At 39.6% G+C, this 23,071-nt stretch overlaps 1 long non-coding RNA gene across 1 annotated transcript in view; it reads left to right on the top strand.

Annotated features, from left to right (window-relative positions):
- Nucleotides 1-16,996, top strand: part of LOC103877868 — a 35,885-nt gene extending 18,889 nt beyond the window's left edge. Inside the window, exon 4 of the long non-coding RNA XR_637763.4 lies at nucleotides 16,833-16,996. This is a non-coding gene — a long non-coding RNA (uncharacterized LOC103877868). The remainder of the gene's footprint in view (nucleotides 1-16,832) is intronic.
- The last annotated feature ends 6,075 nt before the right edge of the window (nucleotides 16,997-23,071 follow it).

The following is a 23,071-nucleotide window of genomic DNA, read 5'->3' on the forward strand; positions in this document are numbered from 1 at the left end:
TTCCAAGAGTATGGAAGGACCCTTCTCAAATGTGAGATTATAAACCCAAGGTTGAACACTCCAAAGTTTTGCTGCAGTGTGGATGGCAAGGACGGTCTTTCTCTGATGTTCTCAGAAGATCCAATCTTCAGGTTTCAGATTGTGAAGGGATTGTCCTCAGTGAACCATAAAAAGCTTTCTTTACCTGATGAAGTTACATTGTAGCATAATAATCTACTGTTATACCATCAACCCTCTTGCATGGGAAAGATTTTATACAACCAGAAAACGGCACTGAAAATGACAATTGAATGAAATCTTTTTATAAATACTTAAATGGCCCATCAGGTAGCCAAATGTACCTGAAGCTTTGATTGTCTTCCCAGGAATATGGAACCAAACATTGATTTTAAACTATTTTCACAATTTATAAGCTACCACATCAATATATTCAATTTGGATTATTTTATTTTTTCTATGACGAGTCAGGGAATGCAGAACGTTCTTAAGAGAAAATCAAGTTGTATGTTTCCATTAGTGTATTTTTAGTGCTAAAGCTAGTTTTTAATAACATTTTATAAAACAATTCAGTTTTAATTAGTTTGACCATAATGTAAGACTTTTATCAACCTTTTATAATAATTTACATTTTTTTTTTCCTCAGAGTAGAACAAAGTTAAGAAAACTGTTGTGCTTCTATTCCAATGTCCAATTTATGGGGGAAAAAAAAACTGAACAATGCCATTTTAACTTTAGCCAATATGTTTTAGACATAGAATCTTATAATTTTTATAAACCTTTCACAACTTGTTCAAACCTTTAGCTTTAATTCTAAACAACGCTTTAACCCTCTAATCTAGGTAAAAATTTATGTTCTCACATTTCCTTATAATCTCTTACAAAAACACATTTTATTCTCCTTAACACACCTTGTATGAAAATTTATTTTTTCAGTAGTCTTAATTACATGTTCCAGTGTTAACTCTTAGAGACTTTTACTTTTGGTGAAAACCTTGGCAAGTAAGGGATTTTAATTACGTACTAGGTTTGGAGCCTAGGACCCAGACAGAAATGCAGATAAGGTCTGAGTCTTTCCAGCATCTAACTCCCTGTGTCCCAGGCCTTATCTAGCTGTAAAGCAGGCAAGCTGTACAATTAAGAGTCATATGGCATTTTAGGATGCATTTAGGAGGCCCAATCACGTTTAAATTGTACAAAATTTCTGGCATAAATTTCTTTTCATAAATTCTTTCACAACTTACACAGACCACATATGACATGTTTAGACTTTGACTTGCCCTAAACATCACTCTTTTTAAACAACAAGCCATTTTACTTCAGGACAAGAATTTTCCATACAACATTCTTTCTTCCATAAAATCTTTTTCTTTTTCTTTTTTTTTCTTTTTTTTTTTTTTTTTTGAGATGGAGTCTCACTCCATTACCTAGACTGGAGTACAGTGGCATGATCACAGTTCACTGCAACCTCCACCTATTGGGTTCTAGAAATTCTCCTGTCTCGGCCCCTGAGTAGCTGGGACTACAGGTGCCTGTCCCACACCTGGCTAATTTTTGTATTTTTAGTAGAGACGGGGTTTCACCTTGTTAGTGAGGCTGGGCTCGAACTCCCAACCTCAGGTGATCCACCTGCCTCGGCCTCCCAAAGTGCTGGCATTACAGGCATCAGCCACCAAGCCTGACCAAAATCTCTTCTCTTTATAAACTTTTTTGCATAGCTAGGGGGCATGACTAATTCCATATATTCCCAGGCTTACTTAAAATTTAATGTTTTCAAAATAAATTGAACAATTTTCAAAAGGCAAAGCAGTTTGACCTTAAAGCATTTAGCAAACCTAATATCTGACCTGCATAATTTAGACAAAATGTATTTATTAATAATCTTTAGAGCTGTTTTTCTTTCCCAAAGATTACTAAAGTTACATGAACTGAAAGGCATTACAGTTTTTATTTTGCTTTCAAATATTTAAGTGCTTATCTTTAGACAAATTAATTAGAGCTCTTTTAGATAAACATTACATATAACACAGACATAATTACACAAACAGATAGAAGATTACTACAGTAGTTAAGATTTTTCATTTGCCAGTTTTTAAACTTCTTAACTGATTATTGGCTTTAAGGTGGAGCCCTTGGAAGAATGGGGCCAGGAAAGGGATTTCTGGTGCCTGGTTTTCACCAAGGAGTGCTGTTAGAGCCTGAATATCTGCTTTTAATTAAGCTGACTTAACCATGGCACTCTTTAATAGAGTCTTTTCAAAATTTCTTATTACCCGATTTTAAGCAGGCCAAATGGAAGATATTTCTGGCTTTTGAACTTTACCAAAGGTAACACCCCAGGTGCTCAGAGAAATAAAAATTTAGGATAGTCCATGGAGGAGAAGAGACCACACAACGTTATACAGATATTAAACCAGAAGGGGCTTAGTTCCTAACCAACAAACTGAACCCAGACAACCACTATGAAAGGTCAAGATCTAATCTACTGAGCTACTGCGCAGAGCAGTCTCCACTGCCCTTCCCAGAAAGACCCTAGAGTAATTTTGAGCTTGCAGAGGCTTTTAACTACTCAAGATAATTTTTAGAGCTAACCATGACATAAACCTTAAAATTCCTGTTCCCCGAAAGGCAGAGGCCAAGAGAAAGTACCATTAAGTGGTTACGAGGTCAGGCTCCAAGAATATAAAATGGAGACCCCATCAAGTTTTGTTTCAGGGACATACAGAAAAGTTGGTTATTGGCCAGCTTGCTGGGCTGTCTTGAGCAGTGACCTTATGGGGTCCTAAGACCGTATTTTATCCTAAAGGTACTCCTAGATGCCGAAGAACAAATTCATAGCACAAATATATCAATTTAAGACTAGCATCAGAATCTTTTTTGCATTAATCAAAACTTTACAGAACAGACAAAGAGTGATTTTTACCATTCATTCAACTGTTTGCACAGAGAGAGAAACCAGAAATCTGACTGGTAAATTCTTACCCTTTTGCCAGTATGCCAGGCTTCTGGATTTCCTTTTCCTAAGTGGCCCCAGTGACCCAGCTTGCTGCACCATCAACTGGGGTTCAAGTCACATCATAAAGAAAACTTTTTCATTCTGGCCAGAGTAAAACATGTGTGATAAAACAGACATTAGCCACTCTGCTTAGCTGCCAATATCAAGCTGGCATGGCTTAAATTTGTCCTCAGATGGACCCCGTCATCATTAATCCAACCTCCAACTAAGAATTTCAACACGTGGTCTCTGGGCAAGATGGCTGCCATGAGTAACAGAAAAGATAGAAAGGGGAAAGGAGAGAGAAAAGCTTAGTCTGTGGCAGGGTGGGGAAGGCGAAATGCTCACGGAGGTCGGTGAAAGTCCCACCCATTGCAGGGACACTGAAAAGTTCAGGCGGCGGCTGCTGCTGTTGTTGTAAAGGGATTTTTTTTTTCTCCAACAGTCCCATCAGCTCTCAAGTTTTCCCTTTTGGAAGAAGAAAAATTTCCCCATGTCCCACAATCCTGTATACGCCAATCCTGTCACCCATAGTTGTTAGCAAAGAGTACAAGGCACATCATTCCAAAGAGAATAGTAGTTGACATCCTGTAGTGCCAAACCTGTTCTTTGCCAACAGGGATCTTACCGAGAGTCCTCATTTTTAAATGTACTTCAATGCATTGTTGTTCATTCGGAGTGCTTCACTGTAAGTTATCTTTAGTAAGATTTTGCCATTTCTGTCAAGATGTTGCTGCCTCCCAGGCCTACAGTACAAGCCAGAAGGAACTCAGTTTTCCAGAAATTAAGAATCCTATTTTTACCTAAAATATTGACTTTATGCTCAGGTTCTTCTGATTAATGTAACCAATGATTATTTTTCCCTATGTAAGCATGCAAGAAAAATGAAACGAAGGGGTAGAACACAAAAAAATCCCTGTGAATTTTCAAAAGGCAAATTTTATAACCCCTGCAATATTACTGCTTACTACCAGTTCCTTTCTGACCCAGTCAGATGTAAGAGGCCTCTAACTGGATCCAAGCCAGTTCATTCCTGGATCAAATTCATTCCTGGACCCAGTCCAGTTTCTGTTGCGACTCCAAACCCAGTTTGGATCAGAAATTTGCTCAAATAAACTCGGAGGACTCAAAACAGAAATCCGTGGAGCTCTGAAATCTGACAGGGAACTTACCGACGATCCCCGGCTGCTCTGAGAAATCAATGGACACAAGTGGGTCCTGCAGGTACCTTGCGTGTTCACTCAGTGCTTCTAGGGGTCGCTAGAAGCTCCACTTCAGATCCCACTTCTGGTACCATCTGATAAAATAAAAACTTCAGAATTTAAAGGATTTTGATTGAGCAATGATTGATTCACGAACTGGGCAGCCCCTGGAATCACAGCAGATTCACAGACACTTCAGCAGTGCCTCCTCATCAGAACAAATTCATAGACAAAAAAGTTAAAGTGATATACAGGAAATGGAAGTGAGGTACAGAAATAGCAAAATTGGTTACAACTCCACCTATGTCTTATTTGAATGCAGTTTGAACACTCAGCAGTCTATGAGTGGCTGAAATATGACTGCTGGGATTGGCCAACACTCAGCTCTTGTTATGGGTACATACTATTAAGTTAGGTTTTCAATTTTGTCTATTAAGCTAGGTTACAGTTTATCCACAAGGACTCAAACATAGAAGAGTCCTTCACATTTAGTTTGCTTTAATCTACATCATCCTATGGATAGGGAACTGATTTCACCTCCAAAGCCAATTGATAGTGGCTGCCCAGAATGTTGTACTGAGGAGCAGCCTGATCTTTGTTGGAGCTCAGTAAATAGTTAGCAAGGTCTGCATGGGCTGATATGAGAGTGACTGCAGCCTGGCTGAATGGTGTCTCCCAGGAAAATATATCCACATCCTAATACCTGTGCTGTCAGAAATGTTATAGAGATTTGCAGGAGAAAAAAACAAAACCTGATGTGTTCTAGAATCTATGTGTTCCCATAAAGTCTTCGCATGAGCGACTCCATTTTGGTTTGGTTTCGTTTGTTGGGGACTAGTGCATGAGACTGGTCTAAAACAATGTCCTCTCATAATTTTTTTTTTTAAATCCCTTTTCGGTCAGACTGTGAAAGTGTAACCAAAATTTAGGGCCTTAGTGTCACTCTCAGTTACCATTATTTTGGGTTTCAGCACATCACTTATAGGTTATGGTGCCCTCATGGTTGCACATTTCTTTCAGCTCCTATTATTCCAGTTGAAGAGAACATATGATGTTCTAGAGATGGCTGCATGCAAGCATTTAAAATCTTTGAGAGAATACAGTGCACCAGGGAGACTATTATGTTTATTGGGAGGATAATACTGAGTTTGGAATATGCCCCTTACCCAAGGTCCCCCCCAAGCCAAACCTCCTAAAATCAAGTAGATCAAAGAATGGGCTAAAGAGTTTATTCACTTAACTAAGCAATCTCTTTGTTAATCCTTTATCCCTGAATTTCTATAATCTACATTTGATGGATTTCTTCATAGGCTACAAGTGCTAGCAGCTGCACAGGTACTTCTGTTTATCCAATCCTATCATAATTTTCATAAGAGCATTTGGAGTCTATTGTGTAACTGTAGTCTTTACAGAATTTGCTCTAGAGTTTATGATGAGGGATAAGTTTCTAATCATTGCTTCTTTTACTTTAAACCATGGGAAAAGGACCAAATGATGCCCTTTTAGAAGACAGAAGTCCTTCTGGCAATGTTCTCTTTAACCTATGATGTGAGTTAAGAGGAGTGAACCAATGTTTTGTTTTGACCGATTATGAGGCAACACATGTACCCTTAAAGTTTCTTACCTACGTTAGGTCTTCATCTTTTGTCTATCAAAGTGTAAGGTTATCCACGTGTAAGGTTGGCTGCAAACTCCTTCACAAATAAAAGTACATCCCATTAGTGTACCTAACAGACCCCTTTTCCACTTCTATTGTTCATAGAGGCATAGTGAGAAGAAAACATTCAAAGATAAGAGTTTCATGACAATAGAAGTCTTAATCTGTGAACTTGGGAAAAGCTGTTTACATCAAGGATACCATCTTCCTCTTGAGAGAAATTTTCCTGGTTACTTTACCTCAAGGGTTACAAGGAGTACACAGTAACCAAAGTGTGGAGGGACCCTACTCATTTGCGAGGCCATAAACCCACAGCCCAAAGTTCTGAAGTTTTGTTGCAGTGTGGATGGCAAGGACAGTCTTTTGCTCATGTTTCCAGAAGATTCAAACCTTAGAAATCTTTCTTTACCTGGTGAAAATAAATTGTAGCATAATAATCTACTGTTACAACATCAGCCCTCTTACAAGGAAAGCTTTCATACAACTAGAAATCACGCATTGAAAATAACAATTGAACAGAATCTCTTTATAAGATGTTTAAATGGCCCACCAGGTACCCGAAGCTTTATTTTTCTAGGAATATAGGATCAAGCATTGGTTACAAACTATTTTAAACAATTTCAGTACTAGCTGGTTTAACATGAAAGTAATTTCTTCTTCCAATTATATGGTCAACTTTAGAATAAGAGCAATGTGGTGCTGAGAAGAATGTAGATTCTGTTGATTTGGGGTGGAGAGTTCTGTAGATGTCTATTACGTCTGCTTGGTCCAGAGCTGAGTTCAAGTTCTGAATATCCTTGTTAATTTTAAGTCTCGTTGATCTAATGTTGATAGTGGGGTATGAAAGTCTCCCACTATTATTTTGTGGGAGTCTACATCTCTTTGTAGGTCTCTAAGAACTTGCTTTATGAATCTGAGTGCTCCTGTATTGTGTTCATATATGTTTAGGTTAGTTCTTGTTGCATTGATGACTTTACCATTATGCAGTGCCCTTCTTTGTCTCTTGATCTTTGTTGGTTTCAAGTCTGTTTTAACAGAGATGAGGACTGAAACCCTTGCTTTTTTTTTTTTTTCCTTTCCACTTGCTTGGTAAATATTCCTCCATCCCTTTATTTTGAGCCTATGTGTGTCTTTGCATGTGAGATGGGTCTCCTAAATACAGCACACCAATGGGTCTTGACTCTATCCAATTTGCCAGTCTGTGTCTTTTAATTAGGGAATTTAGCCCATTTACATTTAAGGTTAATATTGTTATGTGTGCATTTGATCCTGTCATGATGCTAGCTGGTTATTTTACCCTTTAGTTGATGCAGTTTCTTCATATTGTGAATGATCTTTACAATTTGGTATGTTTTTGCAGTTGCTAATACCAGTTGTTCCTTTCCACATTTAGTGCTTCCTTCAGGAGCTCTTGTACGGCAGGCCTGGTGCTGGAAAAATCTCTCAGCCTTTGCTTGTCTGTAAAAGATTTTATTTCTCCTTTGCTTATGAAGCTTAGTTTGGCTGGATATGAAATTCTGGGTTGAAAATTCTTCTCTTTAAAAATGTTGATTATTGGTCCCCACTCTCTTCTGGCTTGTAGAGCTTCTGCTGAGAGATCCACTGTTAGTCTGATGGCCATCCCTTTGTGGGTAACCTGGCCTTTCTCTCTGGCTGCCCTTAACATTTTTTTCTTCACTTCAACCTTGGTAAATCTGACAATCATGTCTTGGGGTTCTTCTTCTTGAGGAGTATCTTTGCAGTATTCTCTGTATTTCCTGAATCTGAATGTTGGCCTGTCTTGCTAGATTGGGGAACAGAGGCCTCAGAAATAATACCACACATCTATAACCATCTGATCTTTGAGAAACCTGACAAAAACAAGAAATGGGGAAAGGATTCCCTATTTAATAAATGGTGTTGGGAAAACTGGCTAGCCATATGCAGAAAACTGAAACTGGACCCCTTCCTTACATCTTATACAAAAATTAACCAAAGATGGATTAAAGACTCTCACATAAGACCTAAAAGCATAAACACTCTAGAAGAAAACCTAGGCAATACCATTCAGGACATAGGCATAGGCAAAGACTTCATGACGAAAACTCTGAAAGCAACGGCAACAAAAGTCAAAATAGACAAATGGGATCTGATTAAACTAAAGAGCTTCTGCACAGTAAAAGAAACGATCATCAGAGTGAACAGGCAACCTACAGAATGGGAGAAAATTTTTGCAATCTATCCATCTGACAAAGGGCTAATATCCAGAATCTACAAAGAACTTCAACAAATTTACAAGGAAAAAAAAACCGTCAAAAAGTGGGCAAAGGATATGAACAGACACTTCTCAAAAGACATTTATGCAGCCAACAAAAATGAAAAAAAAAAAAGCTCATCACTGATCATTAGAGAAATGCAAATCAAAACCACAATGAGATACCAATTCAAACCAGTTAGAATGGTGGTCATTAAAAAGTCAGGAAACAATAGATACTGGAGAGGATGTACAGAAATAGGAATGCTTTTACACTGTTGGTGGGAGGGTAAATTAGTTCAACCATTCTGGAAGATGGTGTGGCAAGTCCTCAAAGATCTAGAACCAGAAATACCATTTGACCCAGCATTCCCATTACTGGGTATATACCCAAAGGATTACAAATCATTCTACTATAAAGACACATGGACACGTATGTTTATTGTGGCACTGTTCACAATAGCAAAGACTTGGAACCAACCCAAATGCCCATCAGTGATAGACTGGATAAAGAAAATGTGGCAAATATACACCATGGAATACTATGCAGCCATAAAAAAAGATGAGTTCATGTCCTTTGCAGGGACATGGATGAAGCTGGAAACCATCATTCTCAGCAAACTATCACAAGAACAGAAAACTAAATACCGCATGTTCTCACTCATAAGTGAGAGTTGAACAATGAGAACACATGGACACAGGGAGGGGAATATCACATACCAGGGCCTGTTGGGGGGGTGTGGGGGGGCTAGGGGATTGATAGCATTAGGAGAAATACCTAAAGTAGATGACGGTTCGACGGGTGCAGCAAGCCACCACAGCACATGTATACCTATGTAACAAACCCGCACATCCTGCACATGTGTCCTAGCACTTAAAGCATACTAATTTAAAACAAGTATTTTCTTGATATTTAGTTCCTTTTGTTTTGCTTGGGTATCTTTATACAAGGAAATTTGGTTATTTCTGTGGTTTACTGTAGCATAATAACTATAATTGTGATTGTCAGCATATACTTAGACATTGGAATTTTTAAAATCCCATACAATTTTGGAATATATATTAGTATTATTCATGAAAATATTATCTAAAGAGGATTGAACATCATTTTGGCAATCCCATGTACCTAAACATTTCAAATAATCCTGTTTACCTCTCATCTGGATGTTTTCAGGGGCCCTCTGATCCATCAAAAAACACAGGTATTAGAAAAGACAATTTTGAAAGTGAAGTTTGATTTTGGAATTTCAGATTACCATAAATTATTTTGCCAAAATGATGACTCAAATTTTGAAGCAAAAACCTTTTATAACCTTTAAAAAAATTAAAAAACACATTCTACTGTTTTTACACACCTTGCATGTAAAACTGTTTCTAACAGTCTTAATTACATGTTACAATCTTAGCAATTTTAACTTTAACATAAAACCTGGTAAATTATGTTTCCATAAGGTTTGACTGTTTCCAGCACAGGTAGGGCCTGGCCAACTCCACATGGCCCCAGGTCTTACCTACCTGGAAGGCAGGCAAGTTAAAACAATTTTCAAAAGCAAAAGAAGCAGTTTATGACCTTAAGGTATTTAGCAAACCTAATATTTGAACATAATTTAGAACACATATTTACATTTGGAAGACAATTGTATTTTACCAATAATCTTTAAAACTGTCTTTATTTCCCAAAGACTGCTAAAGTCACATGAACTAAAACACATTACACATTCTACTTTTCTGACAAAATGTTTGATTAACCAGTTTACACAGAGAGAGGCCAGAGACTGGTAAGAAATTCTTACCATTTTGCTGGCATGCCAGGTTTCTGAATTCTCTCTCCCTGAGCAGCCCTGGCAACCATGCTTGACTATATGCAAACAAACATATTACCAAGAATTAAGAATATTCAAGGATATATTACAAATTTTGGAGAAATTAAGCAGAAAATATATCTTAAGTTCTATTTGTAAGAATATACTCAACACCCTTAAAACATCAGGAAGCCTCAAGTCCAACACGTTGGTTTAAGGATAAAAAGCTGGTATGCTCCATTAATTCCTGAAGCCCGACAAAGGTAGCTTAGGAGTTCCAGATAAATGGAATGAATGACTTGCTAGAAATGCATAGGAAACAAAATAACTATTCACAGAACCAAATAAAAGCCTTCCACTAGAAACTAAAAAGCATCATGGTTTTTTATATATGGATACACAAGCAAGCCGGAGGGGAATAAATGGCAAACTAATGAAAACTAAAAACAAAAACAGATAAACAGGAAACCAACCCTAAATGTTTCTGCTCAATTTACCCTGGAAGCTACAGTGTTATCTAGGGCCCTCAAAGCCCCACATATTGAATATTTTATTCCTGATACACAATTCAATATCCTTAAGTTCACCAATGTCATTACACATTCTGTGCGATCAAGAAATTCACCTTAGGCACATGACTAACAAATACTTTAGCACTATCCACTCAACAGTAAACACAGTGTGAAGCAATGCAAGCCATGTATGTGAAATTTGACTCTACACTAAATCCAGCTTTATGCTTAACTATATTAAAAAGAGAATGCCAAACAGCTGATGCATTTTTACAGTAGTTGTTACTTTAATCAATACTAAGAGCTTTAACTATGAAAATGTTAATTAGCCAATTATTTCCAATTCTTATCAGATTTCAAAGAATATTTTATTAAACTTTTTCCACATCTTTCTTCCCTGCTTAATGATTTCTTACCACACTGTTTCATAATAACCTTTTCAAATCTGTAATTTGAACTTTTAGATAACTTCTGAATTATACAAAGTCATTTTTTTCCCACTAATAACAACATAACCCTTTGTGGCACATTTTGTATGCAGAATTACATGTTAACCATAATTTTGGCCATAGTAACCTAAAACTTTAGTAAGACCCTAAAAAGCAAGAAATCCTGAACTATCAGATATGGTTACTTATAGATAAGAACGATTCCACAATTTTTGAAACATATTTCCCCTATCGCAACACTTTCTTAATTGGAAATTACCCAGACATTAAATGAATATCAAAAATAACTAAGATTGTTTTACACAAAAGTTTACCTAAAACGTTTATCCCATTCACTTAACTTTTACTTTTAACAAGGGAGACGTAAGACATCAATCAACATATGTAAAACGATCATTGGTTTAGTCTGGAAAGGAACGACAACTCGAGGTGAGGAGGGGGGTTGGAGGCTTTCAGGTCACACTTGGGAGACAAATGGTTGCATTCTTTTGAGTTTCTGATTAGCCTTTCCAAAGGAAGGAATCAGATACGCATTTATCTCAGTGAGACTTTGAATAGAATGGAAGTAGGCTCGCTCTAAGCAGCTCCCAGCTTTAACCCTGACACTTAAACATACCTAGCAAAGACAGACAAAAAATACAAACTGAAGCTGAAAGGTGCCCTTGTCCCCCTCACAGGGCGTGCAACGGAGCTGTGGCTCACTTTCTCAGTGCCCCACTCCTTAAACCTCTAGGGAAGCACACACACACACCCTTACGACAGTGTCTAGGGGTAAATGTTTACAGCTGAAGCCCCAGTGGGCGTGTGTTGCAGGGTGCTCTGTTGAGTCTGCCATCTACAGGTGGCTTGCGTTAACCAGCTCAATTAGACCCCCTTTCTTATCACAAGGACAGAGGGATTTCTGTATCGCAGGGCTTCTTACCTTGGTGTACTAGGAGAATTGGAGCACACACAGGCTTGGAGAATGAGTACAAGGTCTTAGTGAGTAGAAGTAGCTCTTAGCAGATGAGGGAGCCAGAAGGAAGATGGTTTCCCCTGGAAAACTTCGCGTCATTCCACCAGTGGATGGCCTGGCCTGTCAACCTGCTAGTGGCTGTTAGAGTGCTCTTCTGCCAGTGCGCTCTCAATGACCAGTGGCTTGTATCTTCCTCTGCCGACGTGTTCCTCACAAACATCCAGCCGCTTTCTGTGTCTACCTGCTAGGGGGGTGGGGGAGCCTCCGGTTTCTATAGGCCCAAGATGGAGGTGTGGCAGGCCAGGATGGTCTTGGGAAATGCAACATTTGGGCAGGAAATACCTGTCCTCACCTAGGTCCGTGGGGGTGGAGCCCTAGCCAGGAACCCACGTTTTTCTACCCAGCACTTCCCTTCCCCTCCTCCATATCATTTAAAGGGACCATGCTCTTCCCTTCCCAGCGCTTTCCTACGGAGACAAAATGTAGGCTGACAATCCTGAAGGCCTTTTATTTTTATTCTACCAATACTTTTAAAGCTAGCTTGTTTGCTACAGTTATACTTAGGCCATGTGAACTTGAAAATTGCTTAGACTTATTTACTTAATTTATGAATACTCTTTTACTTATAAGCCAGTTTGGTAGACAAAACATATAACAATAAGTGTATATACAAATAAATGCATCTAGACATGTATACACACACATAAACGAAGATCCAATTGCTTGGAACCTTAGCCATGAGAAAGCAATACAAGCCTGACGGTTTTACTTTGTCCCAATAGATAACCCAAGGAAGGCTGTGAACCAAAATTTGAGGTAAAGCAGTCTCCATGGCAGTTTTATTTTTAAAGGCTAAACCTCTCCAGGCTCCAAGGAGCACTGGGGCCAAACAGTACCAAAGCAGGGTGTGACACATTAACTAGGCGCCCTGCTTACAACAGCAGCACAAAAGCCTGAATATACGCAGTGCCATCCCACTTTCCCATTAGACAGTAAACTTCAGATTCTAAACAATTTTGGAGCCAAGCAGCATTGCAACTGTGATAGAAAATTCTAAGGAGGGCTTAATACTAGACCTCAGAACCTCTGCCAAGGGCATCCCCTTTGGGCAGGTTGAGGTCCACAGGACCCACAGAGCATCCTCCTGTAGGGTCCAGTCTTAGAGTTCCAGATGTCTCTGGGCTTACTTAAGTGGGCACCACTTTGCATGCGTCGCTTCCAAAGCCTGCTATGAGCATTCCTTTGGTACCTGAGTGTAATCCCCAACTTTTAGCATCCTTATAATTTGATAAGACCATACTTTCCCGTGCTTCCCGTTTTGTGAACTTTAATGATAAGAACTGGAGGCTGGGTGGATTTCCTTTGTTCTTAGCCAGTTGAATAGGGGAAGGAAAGAATTTAGCATAAGAAAAGAAGGTTTAAGTCGCCTGAAACATGTGCGAGTTTGCTCCAACCTGCCATGCAGGTAGGGATCACGGACGACATGCAGAAGAGATTTAAAAAAAAAAAAAAAAAAAGTCGTTCCCCCTTCAGGCCAGGGCAATTACTCCTATTCATTTCTAAGGCCTTCAGGCAGTATTAGGGAGTGACTCCAGCCAACTGCCCTCAATTTCCAAGGAGCTACTAGGAAACAACTGTTGAAAGACTGAAAAAGAAAGAAAAGAAAACAAAAAGGAAAAAGATCCAGGTTTCTTAAGAAATCTGGGTGGTGATGGTCAGGCTTCTCCACAAGAAAATCCTTCAGTTTCACTGGCCCTGGAGAGAAACCTGCAGTTACATCCATGTTTAGGTACTACCCACCAAGGGTCCCTGGTTGGAAAGGAAAAGACATTCCGTATGGAACAGAAAGGAAAAGGAGGAAGGAGAAGAATAAATCCCAAATTTTGGGCTTACCTCTTCCTCCTGGCTGGATTACTAAAATATGTTAATAGTAGAAGAGTGTCCAGGTCCTTGGCGGCTCGAACAAAGAATTGGACAAAACACATAAACAAAGCAAGAAAGGAATGAAGTGATTTATTGAAAATGAAAGTCAAGCGGGCACCTGTAATCCCAGCTACTTGAGAGGCTGAGGCAGGAGAATGGCGTGAACCCGGTACGCGGAGCTTGCAGTGAGCCGAGATTGCACCACTGTACTCCAGCCTGGGAAAGAGCCAGACTCCATCTCAAAAAAAGAAAAATACAAGAATGTACACTCCGCAGTGTGGGAGTGGGCCTGAGCATAGGGGCTCAACAGCTCCGTTACAAAATTTTGGGGAGTTTAAATATTCCCTAAGAGGATCTCATTGGTTACTTGAGGTACACCCTATGTAAAAGAAGAGGATGAAGTAAAGTTACAAAGTCATTTACTTGGCCTATGCCCTATGGAGAGGATATTTCCTGTCATAGCTGACGTGTGAATTGGCCTCATGTTCCCTACCTCCAGACCCTATTTTCCTGCCTCATCTAAACATACGTAGATACACAAATAGATACCACTGTGTTACAGTTGCCTGCGGTACTTAGCACAGTCATATGCTACACCAGTTTATAGCCTGGGAGCAATAGGCTATACCATATAGCCTAGGTGTGTCATGGGCTATATACCATCTAGGTTCGTGTAAGTACACGCTGTGCTGTTAGCACAATGACAAAACTGCTTAACAACACATTTCTCAGGATGTATCCCCACTGTTAAGCAACAAATGATTGTGTTTCATAGGGCTATTGTCAGAATTAACTGAAATAATTTACATAAAGCATTCAGAAGAATATCTGGCACTTGGTTTTCATTCTGTAAGGTTTTGAAGTTATTATCATTAGTATTATTCCCAAGAAGTCTTACAGAGGGTGAAACAGAAAATCAGACGGGAGCTCAAATAATAAACATAAACCATTGATAGAAATCTATTGTATGTGCTTCCAGCTGTATTTTATTCCCATTTATTTCTGACACCAGGGCCTTAAGGGGTCAAACAGTTCCTGAAAACTTTGGCAAGCCATTTCGAAAGAATCTGCATGGGCTTTTCAAAAGACATCTTTTGGTTGTCTTCTGTCAACTTGGAAGTTGACTGTTTCTGTCTGAAAGTGCACAGCTCTGTGTAAAAAGTAAAGTAGAGGTTCTTCTTCAAAGACTTTCCTCACCATCTAATTAGGAATAAATAGTAACTTCTCTTAGAAGCAAAATTTATTCAAAGACCTGTGCTAACATTCTTAAATATTGGCTAGCCATAATAAAGAAATCAATGTACCTTACGTTCCTAGCTTCCACTAAGGGAGGAGACCACCCCTCATATCGTCTTATGCCCAATTTCTGCCTCCAAAGAAAGAAGTAAAAACTAAAAGGCAGAAATGAAATCCACAGGCAGACAGCCCAGCGCCACACCCTGGGCCTGGTAGTTAAAGATTGACCCCTGACCTAATCAGTTATGTTATCTATAGATTACAGACATTGTATAGAAATGCACTGTGAAAAGCCCTATCCTGTTTTGTTCCGATCTAATTACCGGTGCATGCAGCCCCCAGTCACGTACCCCATGCTTGCTCAATCAATCATGACCCTCTCACACGCACCCCCTTAGAGTTGTGAGCCCTTAAAAGGGACAGGAATTGCTCACTCGGTGGGGTTTGGCTCTTGAGACAGGAGACTTGCCAACATCCCCGGCCGAATAAACCCCTTCCTTCTTTAACTCGGTGTCTGAGTTTTGTCTGTGGCTCATCCTGCTACACCACAATTTAGTCCCCTACAAATACAGAATGCAAGGTCCCATTCCAGCCAATGGAAACCAGAAACAGTAGTAGGGTGGACGCGTCAGGTTATAAATTACCCTGTCTCCTTTGTTCAGTGTACTCTCATGGCAAAACTGCTGGCGAGTGTGCCATTTCTGCAGAAATTATAAAAATGGTCTTGCTGAGGAAATTAAATTTATGTTCAAGTGCTATTTCTTTATGGCATCGGGGAAGAAGCATTTCGAACATCTGCACACAGAGGAATGGGATGGGAGACAAGTGTGTGGATTCTCTGCCTCATGCTCCTCTGAACCAAAAAAGTTTGAGACAGGTCTCAGTTAACTTAGGAAGTTTATTTTGCCAAGGTTGAGGATGTGCCTGTGAGATAGCCTCAGGAGGTCCTGACAATGTGTCCAAGGTAGTGAAGGCACAGTTTGGTTTTACACATTTTAGGGAGACATGAGATATCAATCAATATACATAAGAAGTACATCGGTTCGGTCTGGGAAGGAGGGACAACTTACATCAAAGGAAGGAAGGCTCAAAACTGGGAGGGAGCTTCCGGGTAACAGATAGGTAAGACACAAATGGTTGCATTCTTTTGATTTCTGATTAGCCTTTCCAAAGGAGGCAATTAGATATGTATCTGTCTCAGCAAAGGGATAACTTTGATTAGAATGCCAGGCAGGTTTGCCTTAAGCAGTTTCCAGCTTGAGTTTTCCTTAGTAATTTTGGGGGCCCAAGATATTTTCCTTTCACACTCCCCAAAAGCCCTCTAGTTGCAAACTTTTTGTAGAGCTCAGAAGTGTCTGTTACCTCAAAGATCATAAAGTGTTTAAGGTTAAAAATTATCAATTCCATCCTCTTGAATACAGAAATAGCACGCCCAAACTCAGGCAAGAATATAACTTGCCCAAATTCCATACTTATTGATAACTACAAACAGATTCCCTAATGTTAAACAAAAATTATAGGAGTCCATGGTTTTGGACTAAACTCCTGCACTAGACCCCAACAGATGAGACTAAAATAAAAATTGGGTCATTCAAGCTAAAGTTTCAGTCACAAACTAAAACTAAGTTGTTATCTGACCCTCCAAGACATCATGAGAGAGATAACAGCCAGTTTCCAAACAGATCATTTTCAATCCTCAATCAGCACGATAATGGAGTTCTCTCTGTTTTAATGCTTACAACAAAAAGTAGCCTCACGTAATCTGACACTAACCAATAAGTAACCCTTCTATTTTTCTGTCCCCCCCCTCCTCACATGATCAAGCCCGTTTTACTGCTCAACTCATTGGAACAATTATTTTTATTTTACAGGATGAAGTTGTCAACCTAAAAGGAAGAGACTAAGACCAAAATGCAATTTCAAGAGTTTGTTTGAGCCAAAGTGAAGACACCTGTTCAAATAGCCCTGGGGAGTGTTATGGTAGCCTTTATTTCAAACAGGTTTTTAAAGCAAAGGGAACAAGGAGTGGGCTGATACAAAGTTGTTTGACAGGAATTACCATTGGCTTACAGAAATAACATTAGCCAGCGATTGGCTATACAATGTTGAAATAGAAGGGTATGAGTTATGGTGTCCAGCGTATGGAATTTTATGGCTTCTTGGTATCAGTTAGTCTAAAGCCCACATACCCTCAAGAGATTATTATTTAGCTCAAGGAGGAGTGACAGAATTGCTGTTTCATTCCAGTGCCTCTCTGGGCCTAATAATTTAAAGGTGATCACCTTTTTCAGGTAAAAAGTTTCTTTTCTTCTTTTTAAAATAAAAAAAAATCGTTGCCCAAATCTAGAATTGCATATAAAACCAATTAAGATGCGTAGTCGTTAGGATTCTCTAGGGGGACAGAACTAATAGGATAGATATATATATATATAAAGGGGAGTTTATTAGGGAGTATTGACTCACATGATCACAAGGTGAGGTCCCACAATATAGGTCATCTGCAAGCTGAAGAGCAAGGATGTCAGTCCGAGTCCCAAAACTTCAAAAGTAGGGAAGTCAATGGTGGAGCCTTCAGTCTGTAGTTGAAGGTCCAAGAATCCCAATGCTGAAAGAACTTGGAGTCCAATACTGGAGGGCAGGAAGCATCCAGCACAGGAGAAAGACGTAGACTGGAAGACTCAGCCAGACTAGTCCTTCCATGTTCCTCTGCCAGCTTTTATCCTAGCCACACTGGCAGCTAATTAGATGGTACCCACCCAGAGTGAGGGTAGGCCTGCCTCTCATAGTCCACTGACTCAAATGTTAATTTCCTTTGGCAACACCCTCACAGACACACCCAGGAACAATACTTTATATCCTTCAATCCAATCAAGTTGACATTGAATATTAACCATCACAAGATCTTTAAATTAAATTGTTGTAATCTTGTCATTTGACCCTAATATCCAAATATTTGCAAAGCTTTTTAGAAAGAGGCAGAAGAATATTCGTCTCTGTAAGACTCTATCAGCTTCCCTTCCCACATTCAACAAGGATAGGCGACAGTGGCCTCACCTTTATGCTCTGGTGTCCGTTCACTATCAGCAAAGCTGTAGAATAAATTAATCAGAGTGAAAAGTGTTTCTAGGGCTAACACTCAAGCGAAATGTTTTCAGTAAGCTCCCTTTAGTGTAATGTTTACCCAATACCCAGACACTAATGATACCATTTCTGGAACATTTCTGAATCAGTGAGTATCAATAGAAAAAAAGAATTATTTGGTTACATTTGTGTTGAAAATTTCTCAGGAAGCATACCCTTGTTGGAGGTTTTGAGTAACTTGGTTGAATTCATCTTCACAAATACTTTGTGAAGTGCTTTGCTAGTATTGCAGGAAAGGGGTCCCAGTCCAGACCCCAAGAGAGGGTTCTTGGATCTTGAGCAAGAAATAATTCAGGGCGAGTCCACAGACTGAAGTGAAAGCAAGTTTATTAGGAAAGTGAAGGGATAAAAGAATGGCTACTCCATGGACAGAGCAGCCCTGAGGGCTGCTGGTTACCCTTTTTATGGTTATTTCTTGAGGATATGCTAAACAAGGGGTGGATTATTCATGCCTCTCCTTTTCAGACCATATAGGATAACTTCCTGACATTGCCATGGCATTTGTCATGGTGCTGGTGGGAGTGTAGCAGCAAGGACCTGACCAGAGGTCACTCTCATTGCCATCTTGGTTTTGTCAGGTTTTAGCTGGCTTCTTTACTGCAACCTGTTTTATCAGTAAGGTCTTTATGACCTGTATCTTGTCTTGTCCTCCTATCTTATCCTGTGACTTAGAATATCTTAACAATCTGGAAATGCAGTCCAGTAGGTCTCAGCCTCATTTTACCCAGCTCCTAGTTAAGAAGGAGTTGCTCTGGTTCCAATGCCTCTGACACTAGGATCTTCACTTTACGTAGAAGGAATGGAAAGGGCCCAGCAATTCTCTTAAAGTTGCACTGCAGTACTTAGCAGAAAAAGTATTAAAATCAAAGACTTCCTCCCTTTGTAACCATAATAGGTTCATTGCTTGATGCACACAGCAAGTCAATACAGCAAGACACTGGGTTGCAACAGAAAAAGAGGTTTAATTGTGGGGTCATCAAATGAAGAGATGGGAGGAAACCTCAAATCCATCTCCCTGAGAAATGTGTAATTAGAGTTTATAACGGGTTTGGAGTTGGCCGAAGTGTGAAGATGATTGATTAGTTGAAGAGTGCAGGGTGAAGTACAGGACAAGGACAGGAAAAAGCTGTATTTTCATGCTGATCACATTCATCTGTGGGGATCTTCAAACTGGTTACTGAAATTTAGGGTCTGAAAAACATCTTAAATGATCCTTAAACAAAAGTCTTCTGATTCTAAGGTCAGACAGAGGTCCTGTCTGTAGGAACAATGGGGATGCAAATCAATCCTTAAACAGTCTTACACACCCATTATCAGAAATCCTAACTATAGGAACAATGAGGTTGCAGATGGGCAGTATCTAGTGGTATGTGACATTCAGCAACGAGGAAGTGAGCCAAAGTGTACCCTGATTAATGCTTAATTATAGCTATTAATATCTTTTCTGGCCAGGACCTGGCATGCAATTCTTGTCAACCCTGTGGGAATGGTTTCAACTTTAGTGACTAAACCATGTCACTTTTCATGTTATTGTACAGTCATATCTCTTTCTTTCATATGTGGAGCTTATCACATGGAGTTCAATAATTTTCAAGTCCAAAGACCTCTCTGTTTCACATAGAGAGATATCACTAAAAATGGTAACTAAAATGACTACATGAAGCACTAGCCAGAGTTAAAATAATAACATCCCCAAGCTAGCCAGAATTTGTAACACATACTATGAAAAATGCGAATGCCTAAAATATCAGGGTCATACATATTCTAAGCCAAAGGGAGCAGAAGAAACTGGAGTCCCATTCTACAGACATTTATTTTACATGCATTATGTGTCAGATACATTGCTAGGAGGATAATGTAGAATGGATGAAACATGATTCCTGTTCCCAGGAGGTTTGCTTGTGTTGTAAGAAGATAGGCACATAAGAAATGATTTTATGACATATAAGAAGTCAGGCTAGGTACGGTGGCTCGTGCCTGTAATCCCAGCACTTTGGTAGGCCGAGGTGGGTGGATCACCTGCGGTCAGGAGTTCGAGACCAGCCTGGCCAACATGGTAAAACCCCATCTCTACTAAAAATACACAATTAGCTGGGCGTGGTGGTGGGCGCCTGCCTGTAATCCTAGCTACTTGGGAGGTTGAGGCACAAGACTTGCTTGAACCCAGGAGACAGAGGTTGCAGTGAGTTAAGATCATCACTCCACTGTACTCCAGCCTGGGCTATAGAGCGAGACTCCGTCTCAAAAAAAAAAAAAAAAAAAAAAAAAAAAGAAGTCAGACAGAAGTACGAAAAGGTTACCATGAAAACACAGAGGCAGAGCCCCTACCCAGAATAAGGGAATCATAAAAGGCTTTAGAAAAGAGGAAACAAGTGAACTAAGGTTGGAAACAAGATTTGGAGTTAGTTAACTGAGGAAACACTAAAGTGGATGTGAGAAAACATGAGCAATTTTATGTTATTGAAAGATAAAGTGCTTAACAGGGGATGGCTGGAAGCAGGACCTAAGACATAGACCTAAGACCTAAGACAGCCGTTAAAGATACAGATTTTAAGCCAGGCATGGTGGCTCATGCCTATAATCCCAGCCCTTTGGGAGGTCGAGGTGAGTGGATCACTAGAGGCCAGGTGTTCAAGACCAGCCTAGCCAACATGGAGAAACCCCATCTCTACTAAAAATACAAAAATTAGCCTGGCATGGTGGGTCTTGCCTGTAATTCCAGCTACTAAGGGGGCTGAGACACCAGAATCGCTTGAACCTGGGAGGCAGAGGTTGCAATGTGCTGATATCATGCCACTGCACTCCAGCCTGGGCAACAGAGTGAGACCCTGTCTCAAAAAAGAAAAAAAAAAAATACAGATTTTAGCCAATGGGTAGTAAGCAATAAAATTCAGGAAGATGCAAAAAGTCAAGGCAGATGAAAATCAAAATTAAAAACAACATATAACATTCTGTAGAATCATACAAGTGAAAATGGAAATATTGAGAAACTAGTGAAATAATTCTTAAATAATTAAGAATACCATTAAAACAAAATATCCTAGGAAGGAAATTCCCACTCTTATTAGATAATTGAGATAAAATTAGAGTATTTATCTTCATAGGAGAAAAATGTGTGCTTAAGTGCTAATATGATTTGTCTCACCAAGAGCCATTTGAAGATTCTTCATATTTTTAGTATTTACAGAACATTTTACTATTCAAGGAAATCAGAATATTTCACCCCAAAATACACTTCTTTGACATAGTTTGAGATGGCTTCTCAGACAGCCAGCTAACAGAAGTGGCCCTGCAAAGCTGTGTTTTATGGGGGAGATTTGCATTTGTAGAGAATCTTCATTGATGCAACGAGGCTTTCTCTGAGGCCCTGCCTTGTCCCAATGTAGGAAAGATTAACTGACACTTTGACACCCTAAAGGTCTAAAAGAAACATTTACCATTCATTCTCTCTGAGGGCTCCTACCTAAGGATTTCATCTACATATAAGGCCACTTTCATAGGTAGGCCTCATCTTCTCCCCGTTTTATAACCTATCTTGCCACTGAAACTTGATTTACCACCCGGTTTTGGCCATGCTCCAAGCCCCTGTTCTTTCTGTAGCCTCAAGATGATATGGAAGCTTCTACACTCCATTGAGGAGTTGAGTAATCACTCTGCAACTCTTCCTCATATACACGTTAATAAATTTGTGTGCCACTTCTCCTATTAACCTTTTATCGCTGATTTTTCAGCAATCCTTCAGAGAGTGAAGGGCAAATTTTCCTTTGGTCCCTACACTATTAAGCACGCAAACTGCCAAGACCCTTTCTATTCACCCCGTGTGATAGGTCAAATATACTTCTTTATTAATTCCCAATAATTTAATAATTTAATTCTCGTTAGTAAAGTAAAATGGCATAGAAGTGAAAATTTAGATTTCAGGGTTTTTTTTTTTTTTTTTAATGTATGTTTGGTTTTTGCCCTTGCAACAAGTGGATGTCATTTTATGAATAGTGTTATGGCCCAGTGGGTTCTTCCTGCCCACTGCACAGAAAAGCCAACACACTGAGGCAATGGTGTTGCAATGGAGAAAGCATTTAATTATCACAAGGCAGCTTAGCAGCAGGACAGAAGACATTTCTAATATCTGCCTCTCTAAGAGCTTGGAGGCTAGGAATTTTAAGGATAATTTGGCAGGCAAGGGACTAGAGAATTGGTGCTGTCAATTGGTTGGGGATGAAATCATAGGACTGTTGAAACTGTCTTCATGTACTAAGTCAGTTCTTGGAAAGTGGGGAGTCACAAGAATCAGAGTGGCTGCCTGTAAACCCTGAAGCCACATTACTACCAGGCTGCTTGCAGCCAAGGCTGAGTGTAAGAGGATAACTAGTCTGTCCTGTTTCTGCCCAATATAGGACTCTTTTCATTAGCAACTTTGACTCAGGAACTCTTTATCAACATGACCAAAACTTTCTCAGAAAGGTACCACAAACTGAGACTTTTCCTATCCTGTTTTTTTCTCTCTCCCTCTTTTCACAGATTAAGACCTGGATCGTGGCCTGAAGGCTATCTCTGTCTACTTCTCCTCCTTCCCACTTTATCTTTCAAAGGAGTTTCTACAGTAAATCCACTGCATATCTAATCCCTACCTAGGTATCTGTTTATCTGAAGGATGTGAATAAGAATTGATTTTGTTAGCATAATAAACCACTAATATTATACCCTGATTAGGGCAAGCAGGAGAAAGACTTGTTTGCCTTGCAGATACTTTATTTTGAAAAGCATAGAGGGCCATAGCATCACACAGTGCTTAAAAATGTGAGATGGCCTCTTCAAGGGGCTGGAAAGCTAGAAGAGATCAGAGGGATAAAAGTAAGGAGGGGAAGGATGTTGATATGGTTAGGTTTTGTGTCCCCACCCAAATCTTATCTTGAATTGCAAACCCCATGTGTTGAGGGAGAGAACTAGTGGGATGTGATTGGATCATGGG

This window comes from Papio anubis, chromosome 12, assembly GCF_008728515.1.
Source record: "Papio anubis isolate 15944 chromosome 12, Panubis1.0, whole genome shotgun sequence".
NCBI lineage: Eukaryota > Metazoa > Chordata > Mammalia > Primates > Cercopithecidae > Papio > Papio anubis.